Here is a 14,262-nt window from a genome sequence, read left to right on the forward strand (position 1 = left end):
GGGTATGGTGTGGTGGGCCTGTGCCCCCCTCTGGTCCCTCTCGTGTGTTCTGGATGCTTCCGGGGATTCTAAGATCTTTGGCGTTGATTTCGTCCGATTCCGAGAATATTTCGTTACTAGGATTTCGAAACCAAAAACAGCGAGAAAACGAGAACCGGCACTTCGGCATCTTGTTAATAGGTTAGTTCCGGAAAATGCACGAATATGACATAAAGTGTGCATAAAACATGTAGATAACATCAATAATGTGGCATGGAACATAAGAAATTATCGATACGTTGGAGACGTATCAGCATCCCCAAGCTTAGTTCCGCTCGTCCCGAGCAGGTAAAACGATAACAAAGATAATTTCTGGAGTGACATGCCATCATAACCTTGATCAAACTATTTGTAAAGCATATGTAGTGAATGCAGCGATCAAAACAATGTATATGACATGGGTAAACAACTGAATCATAAAGCAAAGACTTTTCATGAATAGCACTTCAAGACAAGCATCAATAAGTCTTGCATAAGAGTTAACTCATAAAGTAATAATTCAAAGTAAAGGTATTGAAGCAACACAAAGGAAGATGAAGTTTCAGCGGTTGCTTTCAACTTATAACATGTATATCTCATGGATATTGTCAACATAGAGTAATATAATAAGTGCAATAAGCAAGTATGTAGGAATCAATGCACAGCTCACACAAGTGTTTGCTTCTTGAGGTGGATAGAAATAGGTGAACTGACTCAACATTGAAAGTAAAAGAATGGTCCTCATAGAGGAAAAGCATCGATTGCTATATTTGTGCTAGAGCTTTGATTTTGAAAACATGAAACAATTTTGTCAACGGTAGTAATAAAGCATATGCATCATGTAAATTATATCTTATAAGTTGCAAGCCTCATGCATAGTGTACCAATAGTGCCCGCACCTTGTCCTAATTAGCTTGGACTACCCGGATTATCACCGCAATACATATGCTTTAACCAAGTTTCACAAAGGGGTACCTCTATGCCGCTCGTACAAAGGTCTAAGGAGAAAGCTCGCATTTGGATTTCTCGCTTTTGATTATTCTCAACTTAGACATCCATACCGGGACAACATAGACAACAGATAATGGACTCCTCTTTTAATGCTTTAAGCATTCAACAACAATTAATTCTTTTCTCATTAGAGACTTGAGGATATTTGTCCAAAACTGAAACTTCCACCATGAATCATGGCTTTAGTTAGCGGCCCAATGTTCTTCTCTCACAATATGCATGCTCAAACCATTCAACTCAGTGTAGATCGCCCTTACTTCGGACAAGACGAACATGCATAGCAACTCACATGAAATTCAACAATGAGTTGATGGCGTTCCCCGGTGAACATGGTTATCGCACAACAAGCAACTTAATAAGAGATAAAGTGCATAATTACATATTCAATACCACAATAGTTTTTAAGCTATTTGTCCCATGAGCTATATATTGCAAAGGTGAATGATGGAATTTTAAAGGTAGCACTCAAGCAATTTACTTTGGAATGGCGGGAAAATACCATGTAGTATAGGTAGGTATGGTGGACACAAATGGCATAGTGATTGGCTCAAGTATTTTGGATGCATGAGAAGTATTCCCTCTCGATACAAGGTTTAGGCTAGCAAGGCTTATTTGAAACAAACACAAGGATGAACTGGTGCAGCAAAACTCACATAAAAGACATATTGAAAACATTATAAGACTCTACACCGTCTTCCTTGTTGTTCAAACTCAATACTAGAAATTATCTAGACCTTAGAGAAACCAAATATGCAAACCAAATTTTAGCATGCTCTATGTATTCTTCACTAATAGGTGCAAAGTATATGATGCAAGAGCTTAAACATGAGCACAACAATTGCCAAGTATCACATTACCCAAGACATTATAGCAATTACTACATGTATCATTTTCCAATTCCAACCATATAACAATTTAACGAAGAGGAAACTTCGCCATGAATATTATGAGCTAAGAACACATGTGTTCATATGAACCAGCGGAGCGTGTCTCTCTCCCACACAAGCATGATGTAATCCAATTTATTCAAACAAAAACAAAAACAAAAGCACACAGACGCTCCAAGTAAAGCACATAAGATGTGACCGAATAAAAATATAGTTTCAAGAGAAGGAACCTGATAATTTATCGATGAAGAAGGGGATGCCTTGGGCATCCCCAAGCTTAGACGCTTGAGTCTTCTTGATATATGCAGGGATCAACCACCGGGGCATCCCCAAGCTTAGACTTTTCACTCTTCTTGATCATAGTATATCATCCTCCTCTCTTGACCCTTGAAAACTTCCTCCACACCAAACTCGAAACAACTCATTAGAGGGTTAGTGGACAATAAAAATTAACATGTTCAGAGGTGACACAATCATTCTTAACACTTCTGGACATTGCATAAAGCTACTGGACATTAATGGATCAAAGAAATTCATCCAACATAGCAAAAGAGGCAATGCGAAATAAAAGGCAGAATCTGTCAAAACAGAACAGTCCGTAAAGATGGATTTTATTAGGCCACCAGACTTGCTCAAATGAAAATGCTCAAATTGAATGAAAGTTGCGTACATATCTGAGGATCACTCACGTAAATTGGCATAATTTTCTGAGTTACCTACAGAGAATTAGACCCAGATTCGTGACAGCAAAGAAATCTGTTTCTGCGCAGTAATCCAAATCTAGTACTTACTTTACTATCAAAGACTTTTCTTGGCACAACAAAACATAAAACTAAGATAAGGAGAGGTTGCTACAGTAGTAAAAAACTTCCAAGACACAAATATAAAACAAAGTACTGTAGCAAAATAACACATGGGTTATCTCCCAAGAAGTTCTTTCTTTTTAGCCATTAAGATGGGCTCAGCAGTTTTAATGATGCACTCGCAAGAAATAGTATTTGAAGCAAAAGAGAGCATCAAGAGGCAAATTTGAAACAAATTTAAGTCTAACATGCTTCCTATGCAAGGGAATCTTGTAAATAAACAAGTTCATGAAGAGCAAAGTAACAAGCATAGGAAGATAAAACAAGTGTAGCTTGAAAAATTTCAGCACATAGAGAGGCATTTTAGTAACATGAAAATTTCTACAACCATATTTTCCTCTCTCATAATAACTTTCAGTAGCAACATGAGCAAACTCAACAATATAACTATCACATAAAGCATTCTTATCATGAGTCTCATGCATAAAATTATTACTCTCCACATAGGCATAATCAATTTTATTAGTAATAGTGGGAGCAAATTCAAGAAAGTAGCTATCATTATTATTCTTATCAAGTGTAGGAGGCATAGTATAATCACAACAAAATTTACTCTCCATAGTAGGTGGCACCAAAAGACCACTATTAGTATCAGCAAAGAAAATTTTCTCCTCAATGCTTGGGGGACTAAAAAGATCATGAAAACCAGCTTCCCCAAGCTTAGAACTTTCTATATTATTGTCAACAATGGTGTTCAAAGCGTTCATACTAATATTACTACCAGCATGCAAATAAGATTTCATAGGTTTTCTAATTTTCGCATCAAACAATCCATGTTTTAAATCAGGAAATAGAATAAGAAGCTCATTGTTGTCCATTATGCCAAACTAGTGTAAACAAGAAACAAAAAGATGCAATTGCAGGATCTAAAGGAAATAGCTTCGAGCACAAACACAATGGCGCCTGAAAAGTACTGTTACACTGGAACCGGAGTATGAGTGCCTTTTTACCTTTCCTCCCGGCAACGGCGCCGTGAAAAGTACTTGATGTCTACGGGTGCTTCTATTCTTGTAGAAGTGTTGGGCCTCCAAGAGCAGAGGTTTGTAGAGCAGCAGCAAGTTTCCCTTAAGTGGATCACCCAAGGTTTATCGAACTGGGGGAGGAAGAGGTCAAAGATATCCCTCTCATGCAACCCTGCAACCACAAAGCAAGAAGTCTCTTGTGTCCCCAACACACCTAATAGGTGCACTAGTTCGGCGAAGAGATAGTGAAATACAGGTGGTATGAATAAGTAGTAGCAACGGCACCGGAAAAGTGCTTTGCCCGGGACGAGTAAACAAGCAGTAGTAACACAGCGAGTAGTAACGAAGCGATAGTAACGCGAGTAAAATAGTAAACAAGCAGCGATAGCGATATTTAGGAACAAGGCCTAGGGATTACACTTTCACTAGTGGACACTCTCAACATTGATCACATAACAGAATAGATAAATGCATACTCTACAGTTTTGTTGGATGATGAACACATTGCGTAGGATTACACGAACCCTCAATGCCGGAGTTAACAAGCTCCACAATAATGCTCATATTTTAGTAACCTTTAGTGTAAGATAGATCAAAAGACTAAACCAAGTACTAGCATAGCATGCACACTCGTCACCTTCATGCATATGTAGGAGGAATAGATCACATCAATATTATCATAGCAATAGTTAACTTCTCAATCTACAAGAGATCATGATCATAGCATAAACCAAGTACTAACACGGTGCACACACTCGTCACCTTTGCACACGTGCAGGAGGAATAAAACTACTTTAATAACACATCACTAGAGTAGCACATAGATAAATTGTGATACAAACACATTGCAATCATAAAGAGATATAAATAAGCACCTCACTATGCCATTCAACAGTGAATAAGTATTCTGTGAAATATGGCCTAAGAGACCCACACGGTGCACACACTGTCACCTTTACACACGTGGGGCAAGGAGTCTCCGGAGATCACATAGGTAAAACTCACTTGACTAGCATAATGACATCTAGATTACAAGCATCATCATATGAATCTCAATCATGTAAGGCAGCTCATGAGATTATTGTATTGAAGCACATAGGAGAGAGATGAACCACATAGCTACCGGTACAGCCCCGAGCCTTGATGGAGAACTACTCCCTCCTCATGGGAGCAGCAGCGGTGATGAAGATGGCGGTGGAGATGGCAGCGGTGTCGATGGAGAAGCCTTCCGGGGCACTTCCCGCTCCGGCAGGGTGCCGGAACGGAGACTCCTGTCCCCCGGATCTTGGCTTCGCGATGGCGGCGGCTCCGGAAGGTTTTCGTGGTTTTCGTCGAACGCCCCGGGGTTTTCGATCCGGGGGCTTTTATAGGCGAAGAGGCGGCGCCGGAGGGTCGAAGGGCTGGCCAAACCATAGGGGGCGCGGGCCCCCCTAGGCCACGCCGGGGTATGGTGTGGTGGGCTCGTGCCCCCCTCTGGTCCCTCTCGTGTGTTCCGGATGCTTCCGGGGATTCTAAGATCTTTGGCGTTGATTTCGTCCGATTCCGAGAATATTTCGTTACTAGGATTTCTGAAACCAAAAACAGCAGAAAACAGGAACTGGCACTTCGGCATCTTGTTAATAGGTTAGTTCCAGAAAATGCACGAATATGACATAAAGTGTGCATAAAACATGTAGATAACATCAATAATGTGGCATGGAACATAAGAAATTATCGATACGTTGGAGACGTATCATTACCCGCCGGAGGTGAATTGGGGGGCGGCGTCGGCTCACGTGAAGGAGGTGTAGGTGAAGCACCACCACCACCACCGCCGCCACCACCACCGTAGGGGGGTGGACTTGTTGGCCTTGGCGCCTCGCCTGGAAACTTGATAAACTTCTTTTGCCATAGAATGAACTGGCGCTTGACATCTCCAAGTCTTCTCTCCCCTTCAGGTGTAGCAATGTCAATCTCCGGGTCCTCAAACCCTTGTACTATGTCCTCCACCGTGACACGAGCATAGCCATCTTGAATGGGCTTGTTGTGGTGGAGTGCTCCAGGTTCACATGGTAAAGCACTGCCGATGGCTACCTTCATGGACATGTTCCCCATTGGATAATACAGATGACTGATACATCTCCAACGTATCGATAATTTCTTGTGTTCCATGCCACATTATTGATGTTATCTACATGTTATATGCACACTTTATGTCATATTCGTGCATTTTCTGGAACTAACCTATTAACAAGATGCCGAAGTGCCAGTTCTCGTTTTCTCGCTGTTTTTGGTTTCGTAAATCCTAGTAACGAAATATTCTCGGAATCGGACGAAATCAACGCCAAAGTTCCTACTTTACCCGGAAGCCTCCAGAACCCACGAGAACCACCGGGAGGGGGCACAGGCCCACCAAACCCTAGGCCGGCGCGGCCGAGGGGGCCCGCGCCACCCTATGGTGTGGGCACCCCTCGACCCTCCGGCGCCGCCTCTTCGCCTATATAAAGCCCCCGGATCAGAAAACCCGATACCAATTGACGAAACCCACGTAAACCCGCCGAGCCGCCGCCATCGCGAAGCCAAGATCCGGGGGACAGGATCTCCGTTCCGGCACCTCGCCGGAGCGGGGAAGTGCCCCGGAAGGCTTCTCCATCGACACCGCTGCCATCTCCACCGCCATCTTCATCACCGTTGCTGCTCCCATGAGGAGGGAGTAGTTCTCCATCGAGGCTCGGGGCTGTACCGGTAGCTATGTGGTTCATCTCTCTCCTATGTAGTTCAATACAATAATCTCATGAGCTGCCTTACATGATTGAGATTCATATGATGATGCTTGTAATCTAGATGTCATTATGCTAGTCAAGTGAGTTTTACTTATGTGATCTCCGGAGACTCCTCGTCCCACGTGTGTAAAGGTGACAGTGTGTGCACCGTGTGGGTCTCTTAGGCTAGATTTCACAGAATACTTACTCATTGAATGGCATAGTGAGGTGCTTATTTATATCTCTTTAAGATTGCAGCATGTTGTATCACAATTTATCCATGTGCTACTCTAGTGATTTGTTATTAAAGTAGTTTATTCCTCCCGCATGTGTGCAAAGGTGACAAGTGCGTGCACCGTGTTAGTACTTGGTTTATGCTATGATCATGATCTCTTGTAGATTATGGAGTTAACTATTGCTATGATATATTGATGTGATCTATTCCTCCTACATATGCATGAAGGTGACAGTGTGCATGCTATGCTAGTACTTGGTTTAGTAGCGTTGATCTATCTTACACTAAAGGTTACTTAAACATGAGCATTATTGTGGAGCTTGTTAACTCCGGCATTGAGGGTTCGTGTAATCCTACGCAATGTGTTCATCATCCAACAAAAGTGTAGAGTATGCATTTATCTATTCTGTTATGTGATCAATGTTGAGAGTGTCCACTAGTGAAAGTCTATTCCCTAGGCCTTGTTCCTAAATACTGCTGAGTTACTACTGCTTGTTTACTACTGCTGCGTTACTACTGCTGAGTTACTACTGCCTGTTTACTGTTTTACTGCGTTACTACTGCTGCAATACCACCACCATCAACTACACGCCAAGCACTTTTCTGGCACCGTTGCTACTGCTCATACTTATTCATACCACCTGTATTTCACTATCTCTTCGCCGAACTAGTGCACCTATTAGGTGTGTTGGGGACACAAGAGACTTCTTGCTTTGTGGTTGCAGGGTTGCATGAGAGGGATATCTTTGACCTCTTCCTCCCCGAGTTCGATAAACCTTGGGTATCCACTTAAGGGAAACTTGCTGCTGTTCTACAAACCTCTCGCTCTTGGAGGCCCAACACTGTCTACAAGAATAGAAGCTCCCGTAGACATCAAGCACTTTTCTGGCGCCGTTGCCGGGGAGGAAAGGTAAAAGGCTCTCATACACCGGTCCCAGGTAAAGTATTTTTCTGGCGCTGTCGTGTGTGTGCTCAAAGCTATTTCCTTTAGATCCTGCAATTGCATCTTGTTGTTTCTTGTTTACACTAGTTTGGCATAATGTACAAGAGTGAGCTTCTTATTCTATTTCCTGATTTAAAACATGGATTGTTTGATGCGAAAATTAAAAAACCTATGAAATCTTCTTTGCATGTCTGGTAGTAATATTAGTATGAACGCTTTGAACACCATTGTTGACAATAATATAGAAAGTTCTAAGCTTGGGGAAGCTGGTTTTCATGATATTTTTAGTCCCCCAAGCATTGAGGAGAAAATTTTCTTTGATGATACTTTGCCTCCTATTTCTGATGATTATAATGATAGTGGTCTTTTGATGTCACTTACTGCTGAGAGTAAATTTTGTTGTGATTATACTATGCCTCCTACACTTGATGAGAATAATAATGATAGCTACTTTGTTGAATTTGCTCCCACTACAACTAATAAAATTGATTATGCTTATGTGGAGAGTAATAATTTTATGCATGAGACTCATGATAAGAATGCTTTATGTGATAGTTATATTGTTGAGTTTGCTCATGTTGCTACTGAAAGTTATTATGAGAGAGGAAAATATGGTTGTAGAAATTTTCATGTTACTAAAACACCTCTCTATGTGCTGAAATTTTTGAAACTACACTTGTTTTATCTTCCTATGCTTGTTACTTTGCTCCTCATGAACTTGTTTATTTACAAGATTCCTATGCATAGGAAGCATGTTAGACTTAAATATGTTTTTGAATTTGACTCTTGATGCTCTCTTTTGCTTCACATACTATTTCTTGCGAGTGCATCATTAAAACTGCTGAGCCCATCTTAATGGCTATAAAGAAAAGAACTTCTTGGGAGATAACCCATGTGTTATTTTGCTACAGTACTTTGTTTTATATTTGTGTCTTGGAAGTTGTTTACTACTGTAGCAACCTCTCCTTATCTTAGTTTTGTGTTTTGTTGTGCCAAGTTAAGCCGTTGATAGAAAAGTAAGTACTAGATTTGGATTACTGCGCAGTTCCAGATTTCTTTGCTGTCACGAATCTGAGCCCACTGCCCTGCAGGAAGCTCAGAAAATTATGCCAATTTACGTGCATGATCCTCAGATATGTACGCAACTTTCATTCAATTTGAGCATTTTCATTTGAGCAAGTCTGGTGGCCTAATAAAATCCATCTTTACGGACTGTTCTGTTTTGACAGATTCTGCCTTTTATTTCGCATTGCCTCTTTTGCTATGTTGGATGAATTTCTTTGATCCATTAATGTCCAGTAGCTTTATGCAATGTCCAGAAGTGTTAAGAATGATTGTGTCACCTCTGAACATGTTAATTTTTATTGTCCACTAACCCTCTAATGAGTTGTTTCGAGTTTGGTGTGGAGGAAGTTTTCAAGGGTCAAGAGAGGAGGATGATATACTACGATCAAGAAGAGTGAAAGCTCTAAGCTTGGGGATGCACCCGGTGGTTCACCCCTGCATATATCAAGAAGACTCAAGCGTCTAAGCTTGGGGATGCCCAAGGCATCCCCTTCTTCATCGACAACATTATCAGGTTCCTCCCCTGAAACTATATTTTTATTCCATCACATCTTATGTGCTTTACTTGGAGCGTTTGTGTGCTTTTGTTTTTGTTTTTGTTTGAATAAATTGGATTATATCATGCTTGTGTGGGAGAGAGACACGCTCCGCTGGTTCATATGAACACATGTGTTCTTAGCTCATAATATTCATGGCGAAGTTTTCTCTTCGTTAAATTGTTATATGGTTGGAATTGGAAAATGATACATGTAGTAATTGCTATAATGTCTTGGGTAAAGTGATACTTGGCAATTGTTGTGCTCATGTTTAAGCTCTTGCATCATATACTTTGCACCTATTAGTGAAGAATACATAGAGCATGCTAAAATTTGGTTTGCATAATTGGTCTCTCTAAGGTCTAGATAATTTCTAGTAAGGTGTTTGAACAACGAGGAAGACAATGTATAGTTTTATAATGCTTGTAATATGTCTTTTATGTGAGTTTTGCTGTACTAGTTCATACTTTTGTTTGCTTCAAACAACCTTGCTAGCCTAAACCTTGTATCGAGAGGGAATACTTCTCATGCATCCAAATACTTGAGCCAACACTATGCCATTTGTGTCCACCATACCTACCTACTACATGGTATTTCTCCGCCATTCCAAAGTAAATTGCTTGAGTGCTACCTTTAAACAATTCAAAATTTATTACCTCTTATTTGTGTTAATGTTTTATAGCTCATGAGGAAGTATGTGGTGTTTATCTTTCAATCTTGTTGGGCAACTTTCACCAATGGACTAGTGGCTTCATCCGCTTATCCAATAATTTTGCAAAAAGAGCTGGCAATGGGATTCCCAGTCCCAAATTAACAAACTAAAAATAGACACTCCTCCATGGTATGTGATTGTTGGACGGCACCCGAAGGATTTGGTTAGCCATGGCTTGTGTAAGCAAAGGTTGGGAGGAGTGTCATCATGATAAAACTAAAATAAAAAGGTACTCCTTCATGGTATGAGATTGTTGGCGGTGCACCCGAGGATTCGGTTAGCCATGGTTTGTGAAAGAAAGGTTGGAAGGAGTGCCATCCAAAAATAAAATAAAATGGGAGCCGCTCTTTGAAGGTTTGTCCGGCAAGGGGGTTAGAGTACCCGCTACCATTCGTTGACAACAACAAACACCTCTCAAAACTTTACTTTTATGCTCTCTTTATGTTTTCAAAATCAAAGCTCTAGCACAAATATAGCAATCGATGCTTTTCCTCTATGAGGACCATTCTTTTACTTTCAATGTTGAGTCAGTTCACCTATTTCTCTCCACCTCAAGAAGCAAACACTTGTGTGAACTGTGCATTGATTCCTACATATTCGCTTATTGCACTTATTATATTACTCTATGTTGACAATATCCATGAGATATACATGTTATGAGTTGAAAGCAACCGCTGAAACTTAATCTTCTTTTGTGTTGCTTCAATACCTTTACTTTGAATTATTGCTTTATGAGTTAACTCTTATGCAAGACTTATTGATGCTTGTCTTGAAGTGCTATTCATGAAAAGTCTTTGCTTTATGATTCACTTGTTTACTCATGTCATACACATTGTTTTGATCGCTGCATTCACTACATATGCTTTACAAATAGTATGATCAAGTTTATGATGGCATGTCACTCCAGAAATTATCTTTGTTATCGTTTTACCTCGCTCGGGACGAGCGGAACTAAGCTTGGGGATGCTGATACGTCTCCAACGTATCGATAATTTCTTGTGTTCCATGCCACATTATTGATGTTATCTACATGTTATATGCACACTTTATGTCATATTCGTGCATTTTCTGGAACTAACCTATTAACAAGATGCCGAAGTGCCATGTTTTCTGCTGTTTTTGGTTTCAGAAATCCTAGTAACGAAATATTCTCGGAATCGGACGAAATCAACGCCAAAGTTCCTACTTTACCCGGAAGCCTCCAGAACACACGAGAACCACCAGGGAGGGGGCACAGGCCCACCAAACCCTAGGCCGGCGCGGCCAGGGGGGGCCCGCGCCACCCTATGGTGTGGGCACCCCCTCGACCCTCCGGCGCCGCCTCTTCGCCTATATAAAGCCCCTGGATCAGAAAACCCGATACCAATTGACGAAACCCACAGAAACCTGCCAGAGCCGCCGCCATCGCGAAGCCAAGATCTGGGGGACAGGATCTCTGTTCCGGCACCCTGCCGGAGCGGGGAAGTGCCCCCGGAAGGCTTCTCCATCGACACCGCTGCCATCTCCACCGCCATCTTCATCACCGCTGCTGCTCCCATGAGGAGGGAGTAGTTCTCCATCGAGGCTCGGGGCTGTACCGGTAGCTATGTGGTTCATCTCTCTCCTATGTAGTTCAATACAATAATCTCATGAGCTGCCTTACATGATTGAGATTCATATGATGATGCTTGTAATCTAGATGTCATTATGCTAGTCAAGTGAGTTTTACTTATGTGATCTCCGGAGACTCCTCGTCCCACGTGTGTAAAGGTGACAGTGTGTGCACCGTGTGGGTCTCTTAGGCTAGATTTCACAGAATACTTACTCATTGAATGGCATAGTGAGGTGCTTATTTATATCTCTTTAAGATTGCAGCATGTTGTATCACAATTTATCCATGTGCTACTCTAGTGATTTGTTATTAAAGTAGTTTATTCCTCCCGCATGTGTGCAAAGGTGACAGTGCGTGCACCGTGTTAGTACTTGGTTTATGCTATGATCATGATCTCTTGTAGATTATGGAGTTAACTATTGCTATGATATATTGATGTGATCTATTCCTCCTACATATGCATGAAGGTGACAAGTGTGCATGCTATGCTAGTACTTGGTTTAGTAGCGTTGATCTATCTTACACTAAAGGTTACTTAAACATGAGCATTATTGTGGAGCTTGTTAACTCCGGCATTGAGGGTTCGTGTAATCCTACGCAATGTGTTCATCATCCAACAAAAGTGTAGAGTATGCATTTATCTATTCTGTTATGTGATCAATGTTGAGAGTGTCCACTAGTGAAAGTCTATTCCCTAGGCCTTGTTCCTAAATACTGCTGAGTTACTACTGCTTGTTTACTACTGCTGCGTTACTACTACTGAGTTACTACTGCTTGTTTACTGTTTTACTTGCGTTACTACTGCTCGCAATACCACCACCATCAACTACACGCCAAGCACTTTTCTCGGCACCGTTGCTACTGCTCATACTTATTCATACCACCTGTATTTCACTATCTCTTCGCCGAACTAGTGCACCTATTAGGTGTGTTGGGGACACAAGAGACTTCTTGCTTTGTGGTTGCGGGGTTGCATGAGAGGGATATCTTTGACCTCTTCCTCCCTGAGTTCGATAAACCTTGGGTATCCACTTAAGGGAAACTTGCTGCTGTTCTACAAACCTCTGCTCTTGGAGGCCCAACACTGTCTACAAGAATAGAAGCTCCCGTAGACATCAATGACATTCTTTCATTTCCTTTACATCGTCCACGGGGTAGCGAGGAGGCTCCGGTGCAGTAATTTCGATCTCCAGAGGCTCCGGTGCAGTAATTTCGATCGTCGGTGCATGTGCACCAGCCGGTGGGGGCTCCGTGGAAGCCACGCTGCTTCTCCGTTGCTGGCTTCCGACATCCGGTGGATGATCTTCATGCGTCCGAGCTGCCTCTCTTTCTTATACTAGACCATCCAGGGTTTTCTTCATCTCATTGAAGTCCGATGCCAACCGCGCCACAACATCTTTTTCCCGATCCGCCTTTCTCTTACGGCTTCTGTAACTGTAGGGGTCATTTTCCTGGGAAAGCCCTTCTTCCCATGAAACGCCGGCGCCTTTGCCTCGTACACGTCCTCCGTGTTCAGGATTCCCGAGGGCTTTTGTCAGCTGGTCATTCTCTCTGTTGAACTTGATCTTCCCCTCTTGAGCATCCCTCATTGCGTGAATAAGGGCTTGGGTGGGTTTAAACTTTGTGTCTCGGTGAACACACTCCCTTGTCACCGGGTCTAGCGTTCCACCATGCCCGTACCACCAGCTTTTGGCCCTAGGGTCCCATCCCTCGGTACCTAGAGGGATTCCTCGCTCCCTCAGGTCATCCTCCATCTTCTGCCACTTAGGCTCCGAAAGGCGGTATCCTCCTGGCCCCATAATATGATTGTACTGCTTCTTAGCCGCATTTGCCTTATTTTTATCCGATATGGCCTTGAAATCCTCTGATTTCTTTTGCCTCACAAATTCGGGCCAATCATCTTTCAGCTTCACATACTGTACGGTGAAATCCGGAGTCTTCCCCTTCTCGACATATTGAGCCGCTAAATTTTTCTTGTATGTCCGGAATGCTGTGGCCATCTTCTGAAGAGCGAACTCTTTGACCAGCCTCCTCCTCTTACGTCCCTCCGGATCGTCGTTACCGAATTCATCTATTTTGCGGTATTCCGGAGGTAGAACGAAATGCTCCATAAGCGTTCTCCAGCATTCCTTTTTCTTTCTCTTGCTGACGAAACTGGAACCAACACGTGCCTTCACTGGCTCATGCCATTCCTGGATGGTGATGGGGACGCTGTCTCTAACAACGACTCCGCACTGGTTGATGAACTTGGTGTACGCCTCTTTGGGCTCCAGCGGCTTGCCTTTTGGACTGATAACATCAATGGTATATATCACTCCTTGTTTCAGCGTCTTGGTTTTGCCACGCTTTGTCTTCACCGATTTTTTCGACGATCCGCTGGCCGAGGGCTAAAATAAGAAAGAGAGTCGAGTTAATACACATATTTATTGAAATCGGTAAATTTGTATCACCAGCTGAGGCTCAATGTATATATATACCTCGCCGGAGGTGGTGATTGCTAATTGCTTATCAACATCGCCGGAGGTGTTTGTCGATGGTTCACCTCCATCAACAGTGCCTGTTCCTTCGTCATCACCTCGCTGACGACCTTCATCTTCACCGCCAAGGTTCAGATAAGAAGAGATATCGTCTTCTTCATCTTCTTGGGGCGGCAGCACATAAATAATGTCGCCGTTTATCATGCCGAAAAGATGTGCCT

This window comes from Lolium rigidum, chromosome 1, assembly GCF_022539505.1.
Source record: "Lolium rigidum isolate FL_2022 chromosome 1, APGP_CSIRO_Lrig_0.1, whole genome shotgun sequence".
NCBI classification, from domain to species: domain Eukaryota; kingdom Viridiplantae; phylum Streptophyta; class Magnoliopsida; order Poales; family Poaceae; genus Lolium; species Lolium rigidum.